Source organism: Chrysochloris asiatica, unplaced genomic scaffold (genome assembly GCF_000296735.1).
Source record: "Chrysochloris asiatica unplaced genomic scaffold, ChrAsi1.0 scaffold00039, whole genome shotgun sequence".
NCBI lineage: Eukaryota > Metazoa > Chordata > Mammalia > Afrosoricida > Chrysochloridae > Chrysochloris > Chrysochloris asiatica.
The window spans coordinates 4,175,888-4,184,216 of NW_006408557.1; the positions used below are offsets into that span (position 1 = coordinate 4,175,888).

Genomic DNA, 8,329 nt, shown 5'->3' on the forward strand with positions numbered 1-8,329 from the left:
GCTATGAGTTGGTACCAACTCCACAGCACTAAACAACATTATGGGATAAGAAGAAAATGAGACTGGAAGTTTTAAACATAGTGGATCTTGCTTTGCTTTGCCACCAATTCATCGGCTGACCTTGATGAGAACTCTCAGCAAGGACACATCTGATTCTACATATTCTGTCTCAGACGACATATCAGATTCTGTGTCAGGTGGGGCTTCCCAATTGATGTGTTTGGAAACAAATGTTCGCCCTTCTTTCAGTACCCATATATAATGGACTTTAAGTATTTTGTGCTGATGCAAGAATTTAAAATTTCAACTTACACATTATCTGAACATTTTGTAACATAGTTCTCAGACCATTGCTAAGTTTCTCCATTTGATATTACCTTTATTTCAGTTACTAATAAATGGAGTCCTGGTCAGGCACTGTAGGATAAACAGCGGATTGCTAGCCACAAGTTTGGTGATTCAAAACCATCAGCTGCTACCTGGAAACCCTAAACAGGGCTGTTATGAATTGGAACCGACCAGATGGCACTGAACAACAACAGAAACTACTGCAAGTGAAGATTATTTATGGGAAGGAGGATTTCTCCTGGAATTGTTTCACGTTGTGTCCTATAATTTGATTTAGCCAGCTCTTAGAACGTCAGAGTCATTTTTCTTATGCTTTTCTTCCTGGAAGTAACAGAATCACAATAAGATCATCTATTCCAGACTCCCAAGCAAGAAAGGGTTCCAATCTCTTGAAAACCTCGTCAGACAGTGCTACTTCAGTTGAATGAGTGCTAAGTAGCAGGAACTGCTGACGTTGACGGAATTCACAATTTCCTCTCTTCCTCACCCTGTCAAGTTCAGACAAATTGAGAAACCAATGAAGTATTATCAAGAAAAAAAAAAAAAATCGACATTTGTCTCCCAATTCTTGCCACACAATTCTTGTATCATATACATAAGTAGATGTTGCAGTTGTTGTTAATTGAAGTCAAGTCAGTTTGGACTCATAGCAACCTTGTACAGGGTTTCCTAACAGCATCTGTACATATAGTACTCATGAATCAGTACTAAAGTATAATGTACATTGAAGGACCCTGCTCCTGATCAACAAAATGGCACTGCAGCTGCCCCCAAGTGGCGCTGAATAAAGTCCTGCTTAAGCTTCGTTTTCCTGAAAGCTTACATCTTTATTACACCAAGAGACCCACCCCCCATTAGTTTCTGGTTTCAGGAACATTTCCATAACTCCACCCATTGGAAGCCCACCAAAACTGTACCCAGGACCGCACAGCCTTAAATGCACCTGTCTGTAAGGGACAGACGGGTTCTTTGTCTCTCTTGACTTTGAGTTCCCCCTCCCAGGTATACTCTCAATAAACCTGCCTGCTGTTGAAGCCATGTTTCTCGCCTCATCTCTTTCTCTCTCTTTCTTACATACATACAGAAAAATGCACAAATCCGAAGCGAAGGATCTGATGAGTTTTCAAAGTCTGAACACATATGTAGGACCCAGATCAAGAAGGAGTTTGCCAGCACCCCTAGGGGTCCTCCAAGTATCCTCTTCCAGTCACTAAGCCTCCTACAGAAGTGAACACCTGACTGACTTTTAACAGCACAGTTTTTGTTGTTGTTACATGCTGTTGAGTCGATTCCGACCCATAGCAACCCTGTATCAGGTTTCCAAGGAGCTGTTTCTGAACTTCATATAAATGACACCACGCAGTATGAACTTTTTGAGTTTACTGTCTGTTTAACATCTTTATAAAATATATCTGTGCTATTATGTGTTTACTTATTCTCATTGCTATATAGATTCCACTGTGTGAATGAATAGTCAACAGTTTATTTACCCATTCTTACTATTAGGCTTTCAGTTAGTTTCCAGTTTCTGGTTTTTATGAATTATGCTACTATAAACATTCTTCTTATACGCCCTCTGAGGAACTTATGCTGACATTTTTTTGGCCATATTCTTAGGTGTGAAATGCAGTCTCATATGGTCTGCATATATTATTGATCTTTAGTCAAAACATTAAACAGCTTTCCAAACTAGTTTTACTAACTGAAACTGCCACCAGAAGTGTTTGAGAGATCCATCTATGCTAGACCTTTACCAACACTTGGTATTATGGTCTTTATTATTTTAGCAACTGTGGTGCATAATAAATGGTTTCCTATGTAGCTCAAATTTGCATTTCTCTAATGATATTGGGGAATCCTGGACTGCAAGGTCAGTTTGGACTGCAAGGTCAGAAACCCTATACAGGCTCGCTATCAGTCAAAACCGATTCATCGGCACTTATCAACAGTGATGTTGGACATTTTCATGTTCACTTACCATTTACTTTTTGTGAAGTATATAACGCTTTTGCACATTTTAATTAGGTGTCTTTTTCTTATTATGAGAAATTACTTCTATTAATACATTTATTTAACGTATCTTCTCCCATTTCTCTACAAGTGTCACTTGATGACTGTATAGTGCTTTTCAAAGTTAATTAAGTCGAGGCACATGTTTGCTCCTTTTCCATTCTAGTGCTCTTTCTACCAAAGCAGAATAACCAAAGGATGAATTTACTTTTAAATTTTACTATTTTGCTTCTTTTCTCACCAATATGCCAACTGTGTTACTGACATTCAACTTTAAAATCAGTCCAAGGTAAGCCAAAGAACATGGGCACTGGAGTCAGATAGAACTGGCTTCATTCTCTGTTTGATCACTAAATAGCTAATTATCTGTATTTCTGTGAACCTGGTTATTCTCCTCTGAGGAAAATGCCAATGAAGATGATACCTACCTCCCTGGAGAAGAATGAATGAGGCAGTGGTGGTAGCTATTACTACTAGTTGTTACAGCTCTGGTAATTCCTAAGCTAGTGTGTCCACATTCCCTTGTGTCATCTTCCTATGCACTGGAATGATCATGGAGCTTCATGGAGCAAAGGGATTTGTGGAACTCTGGCCTCACTGGCACACAAGCACTCACTCTAAATGGCAGCTTAGTGTAGACAGGTACAACAGAGCCTACCATCATCTTAGCTTCATCCAGCCTAGTTTTCATTTCATACAAATGTTTCTCCCTCAAATACAGTGATGTTGAAAGCCTGGCAAGGGTACTTTCGTAGCTGGCTGTTTTGTAATTTTCTTGTGTGATTACGAAGTGATGTCGTTTTTGTCAGGAGAAGTTTATAGTCACATTGGCAAGCTAAATCAGAAATGCTGCAATAAAGGGATTCCAGGAAGCTCAATCAGGTAGGGAATAGGCATTCAATTTCCTCAGAGACAGCTGTAGCTCTCCCTTCCCAGCAGAGATTAATATTTTGTGCTAATCATATCCAATCTGTGAAATAACTATGTCTAAATCACATGCACCATTTGTCTGTCAGATTGTCGTACTGTGGGGACTCGTGTGTAGCTATGATGCTGGAAGTTGTGCCACTAGTATATTAAAGATCAGCAGGATCATGAATGGTGAACAGTACTAGTGGGGCTTACAGACTAGGAAGAAGAGGCAGACCACTACTGAAATGTTAGCCACTGAAAAGTACAAGAACAGTGTTTGATAATAGTACCAGAAGATGAGCCTCTCAGGTTGGAAGGCACTAAAATACAATTGGGGAAGAGCTGCATCATCAAAGTAGAGTTAACCATAATGACGTGAATGGATTTAAAGCTTTTGGGAATTTCATTTGTTGATGGGAACAACTCAAAATGAGAAGAAACAGCTACAAACATCCATTAATAATAAGAATGCACCAAATATGAATACAGGAAAAGCAGAAGCTGTCAAAAATGAAATGGAATACATAAAGTCAATATTTGAGGCATTAAATGAGCAGAAATGAACAGGCACTGGACATACTGCAACAGACAATTGCATAATTTACAATGCCAGGAATGACAAACTGAAGAGAAATGGTATCACATTCATAGTCAAAGGCATTTCAAGAACTATCTTGAAGTACAACACTGCCTGTGATAGGATAATACCATAGAACTATAAGAAAAACCACTTAATACCACTACTATTCAAATTCAACCACCAATAACTGATGAAATTGAAGAATTCTACCAACTCCTTCAGTCTGAAATAGAAAAAAAAAAATCAATCTAGATGTATTGATAATTACTGGTGATTGGAACGCAAAAAATGGAAACAAAAAGGAAAGATTGGTAGTTGGAAAAGATGGCCTTAATAATAGACACAATGCTGGAGATCACATGATAGAGTTTTGAAAGACCAATGACTTATTTACTGCAAATATCTTTTTTCAACAACATAAAAGGCTAATGTACATGTGGACCTCAAAATATGAATCACACAGTAATCAAACCAACTATGCAGAAGCGACGATGAAGAAGCTCAATATCATCAGCCAAAACAAGGCCAGGGGCTAACTGTGGAACAGATCATCAACTGATCATATGCAAATTCAGCCTGATGCTGAAGAAATTTAATCAAGTCCACAACAGTCAAAATATGACCTTGGATATATAGCACATGTATGTACAGACAAGTACAGATTTGATGCATCAGAAACCAATGAGCAAAGACCAGAAGAGTTATGAGATGACATCAAATCAGACAGGAAAAAAGCAAAAAAGTCACTAAAAAGACAGAAAAGACCAAAATTGATGCCAGAAGACACACCAAACCTTTCTCTTGAGCATAAAGAAAGCTAAACAGAATGGAAGAAATGAAGTAAAGAGTTGAATAGAAAAATTTAAAGGCAGCTTGAGAAGACAAAGGCAAGTATTATAGAGAAATGTGCAAAGACCTAGAGTTAGAAAACCAATAGGTAAGAACAAGCTTAGTATTTCTCAAGCAGAAAGATCTGAAGCCTTGGGATGCAATACTGAAGGATTCCAAGAACAAAATATTGACTGATATAGGAAGGATCAAAAGAAGATGGAAGGAATATAGAGTTATTGAACCAAAAAGAATTGGTCAATGTTCAACCATTTCAAGAGGTAGCATATGATAAGGAATAGATGGCATTGATGGAAGAAGTCCAAGCTTCACAGTATTGGCAAAAACAAGGCACCAGGAATTGACAGAATACAAATTGAAATCTTTCAACAAACTAATGCAGTACTCATTTATGCCAGGAAATTTGTAAGACAGCCACCTGGTCAACTGAGTACAGGAGATCCATACTTGTGCTCACTCAAAAAAAAAAAAAAAAGCCAATGGAATGAGAATCCAGGTTAACCTTGTTAACTTTTCACCATATTTATTCCATCTGTATGTTGAGCAAGTAATATGCGAAGCTGAACTATATGAAGAAAAGCACACTATCAGAATTGGAGGAAGACTCATTAACAGCCTATGATATGCAGACAATACAACCCAACTTGTTGAAGGTAAAGGGACATGAGGAACTTACTAATGAAGAGTTTCATTATGGATTATTTTCAGTATGCATTATCCTTTAACATAGAGAAAATAAAAATCCTAACAAATGGGCCAGTAAGCAACATCATGATAAATGGAGAAAAGACTGTTTTTCAAGAGTTAGGGCCAAAAAAAAAAAAAAAAAAGAGTTAGGGCCATAGGACATTCTCAAGCAGACAAAAACTCAAAGGCAATCTAACTTGGTGCATCTTTTTTTTTTTAAGTTTTTATTGAGAATTGAGTGATAGTTTACATGGGAGAAGATTGGTTTTACACTCATCATTTCAATGCAATGATTACAATCTCCTCCGTGCATCATCAATCATCACTCAATAGTATTTGCTTCTATTCCCTTTGGTGGATTTTTTAAAAATAAACTAGGCAAGAAAAAATAATCAGCCAAGAGATAGCACAATATAAAGTTCTCAAGAATGAAAACACCATAGTAAATATTGCCTCAATGTAAACTCACAACTCAGAGAGAGTAATGTACAATTTATATATAAAATAATATGAATGTTACATATCTTGACAATTTAAAAATAGAAATCCAGGTTAAAAACTGGGAAGTGGGAGTAAAGAAAGTATGTTGTTGCTGGTGTTGTTAGGTACCATTGAGCTACTTCTGACTCAAAGCACAAAGAAAAAAAAAAAAAACCACTCCCCTATCCTGCACCATCTATAAAATAGTTCTTACGTTTGAGCCTGCTGTTATTACTGTGTCAATTCATCTCGTTTTCAGTGACTATGTCCTTCTCCAGGGACTGGTCCCTCCTGAGAACATGTTATAAGTATGAAAGACGAAGTCTCGTGATCCTGGCTTCCAAGGAACATTCTGGTTGTACTTCTTCCAACATAAATTTGTTTGTTCTTCTGGAAGATCAGGGTACTTTTAACAATTTTCTCCAATCATCATAATTCAAATACATCGATTCTTCTATGACCTTCCTTATTCATTGTGTAACTTCCACATGCATATGAGGCTACTGAAAACACCATAGGGTTGGTCAGGGTATGTCTACAAATTGACATTTTTGCTACTGAACACTTTAAGAGGTCTTGTGCAGCAAATTCGCCTAAAAGCAATATGTCATTTGATTTCTTGACTGCTGCTTCCATGAGTGTTGACTGAAGACCCAAGTAAAATGAAGACTTTGATCGTTTCATTGTTTTTTTCACTTTTCATGATTTTTTATTATTTTTTTTTAATTGAGAAAGTTGTGAGGGTTTTTGTTTTCTTTAAACTAAGATGTAATCCATACTGAAGGCTGTTCTGGAATACCTAGTCTTTATAACATTATCTGTAGTTTGTGATGATCTACACAATCTACATATGCAATCAAGATATACTGATAATAACTGGTGATTCTAATGCTAAGTTTAGAAACAAAAAAGAAGCATCAGTATTTGGAAAATATGGCCTTGGGAACACAAATGATGCTGGAGATCTTATGAAAGAATTTTGTAAGACTAATGACTTATTCATCACACATGAAGCTCAGATGGAATGCCCAGGAATTAAAATAACTACATCTATGGGAAGAGATGGTGAAAAGCTCAGTATCATTAGCCAAAACAAAGCCAGGGGTAACTGTAGGACAGACCATCAATTACTCATATGCAAGTTCAGGACGAAGCTGAAGGAAATTAAAACAAGTCAATGAAAACCAAAATATGACATTGGATATATTTCACCTGAATTTAAAGACCATCTCAAGAACAGATTGGATTAATTAAACATTAATGACTGAAGACCAGAAGAGTTGTGAGATGACATCAATAACCTAATGCAAGAAGAAAATAAATGGTCATTAAAAAGACAGGAGAGAAAGAAGAGACCAAAATGGATGTCAGAAGAGACTCTGATATTTGTTCTCCATTACAGAGATCTACAGCAAATGGAAGAAATGAGGAACTAAAAAAGAAAATTTCTAAGGACAAATCAAGAAGATGAAGTTAAGTATTATTGAGAAATGTGCAAAAATCTGGAGTTAAAAAATGGAATACGAAGAACACACTCAACATTTTGCAAGCAAGCTGAAAGGACTGAAGAAAAAAATTCAAGCATTAGCTGGCTATGTTGGTGACTACTGTGGGGAAAATAATGAACGATGCAGAAAGCATCAAAATAAGATGGAAGTTGTAAACAGAGCCACTGTATCAAAAATAAATGTTTCATATTCAACAATTTCAAGAGGTAGCGTATAATCAAGAACTGATGATACTAAAGGAAGAAGTCCAAGCTGCACTGAAGACATTGGCAAAAAACAAGGCTAAAGGAATTAATGGAATACAAATTAAAAACTTTCAACAATCTGATGCAGCACTGGAGGCACTTACTCATCTATTCCAAAAAGCTTAAAATACAGCTATCTGGCCATCCAATTGATCCATATTTGTGCCCGTTCCAAAGAGAGGTGACCCAACAGAATGCAGAAATCACTGAACAATATCATTAATACCTCATGCAAGTGAAAATTTGCTGAAGATAATTAAAAAATGGATGCAACAATATATAGACAGAGAACTCCCAGAAATTCAAGCTGGATGTAGAAGAGAACGTGGAATAAAGAGATATCACTGCTGATGTCAAATAGATCTGGGCTGAAAGCAAAGAATACCAGAAAGATGTTTGCTTGTGCTTTATTGATTGTGCAAAGGCTTTCAACTGTGTGGCTCATGACAAGTTATGTATAATGTTGGGAAGAATGGGTATTACAAAACACTTAATTGTGCTTATGAGGAATCTGTACACATAGACCAAGAGGCAGTCATTGGAGCAAAACAAGGGGACACAGAATGATTTAAAATCAGAAAAGGTGTGTGCCAGGGTTGTATTCTTTTACCATACTTACTCAATATGTATGCTGAGCAAATAATCTGAGAAGCTGATTATATGAAGAAGAATGTGACATCAGGATTGAGGAAGACTCATTAACAATCTGT

The 8,329-nt window shown here is 36.8% G+C and overlaps 1 protein-coding gene across 2 annotated transcripts in view; it reads right to left on the minus strand.

The window, feature by feature from the left end:
• Positions 1–8,329, minus strand: part of KIF16B (kinesin family member 16B) — a 396,905-nt gene that overhangs the window by 58,371 nt on the left and 330,205 nt on the right. The gene's annotated exons all lie outside the window — the stretch shown is intronic.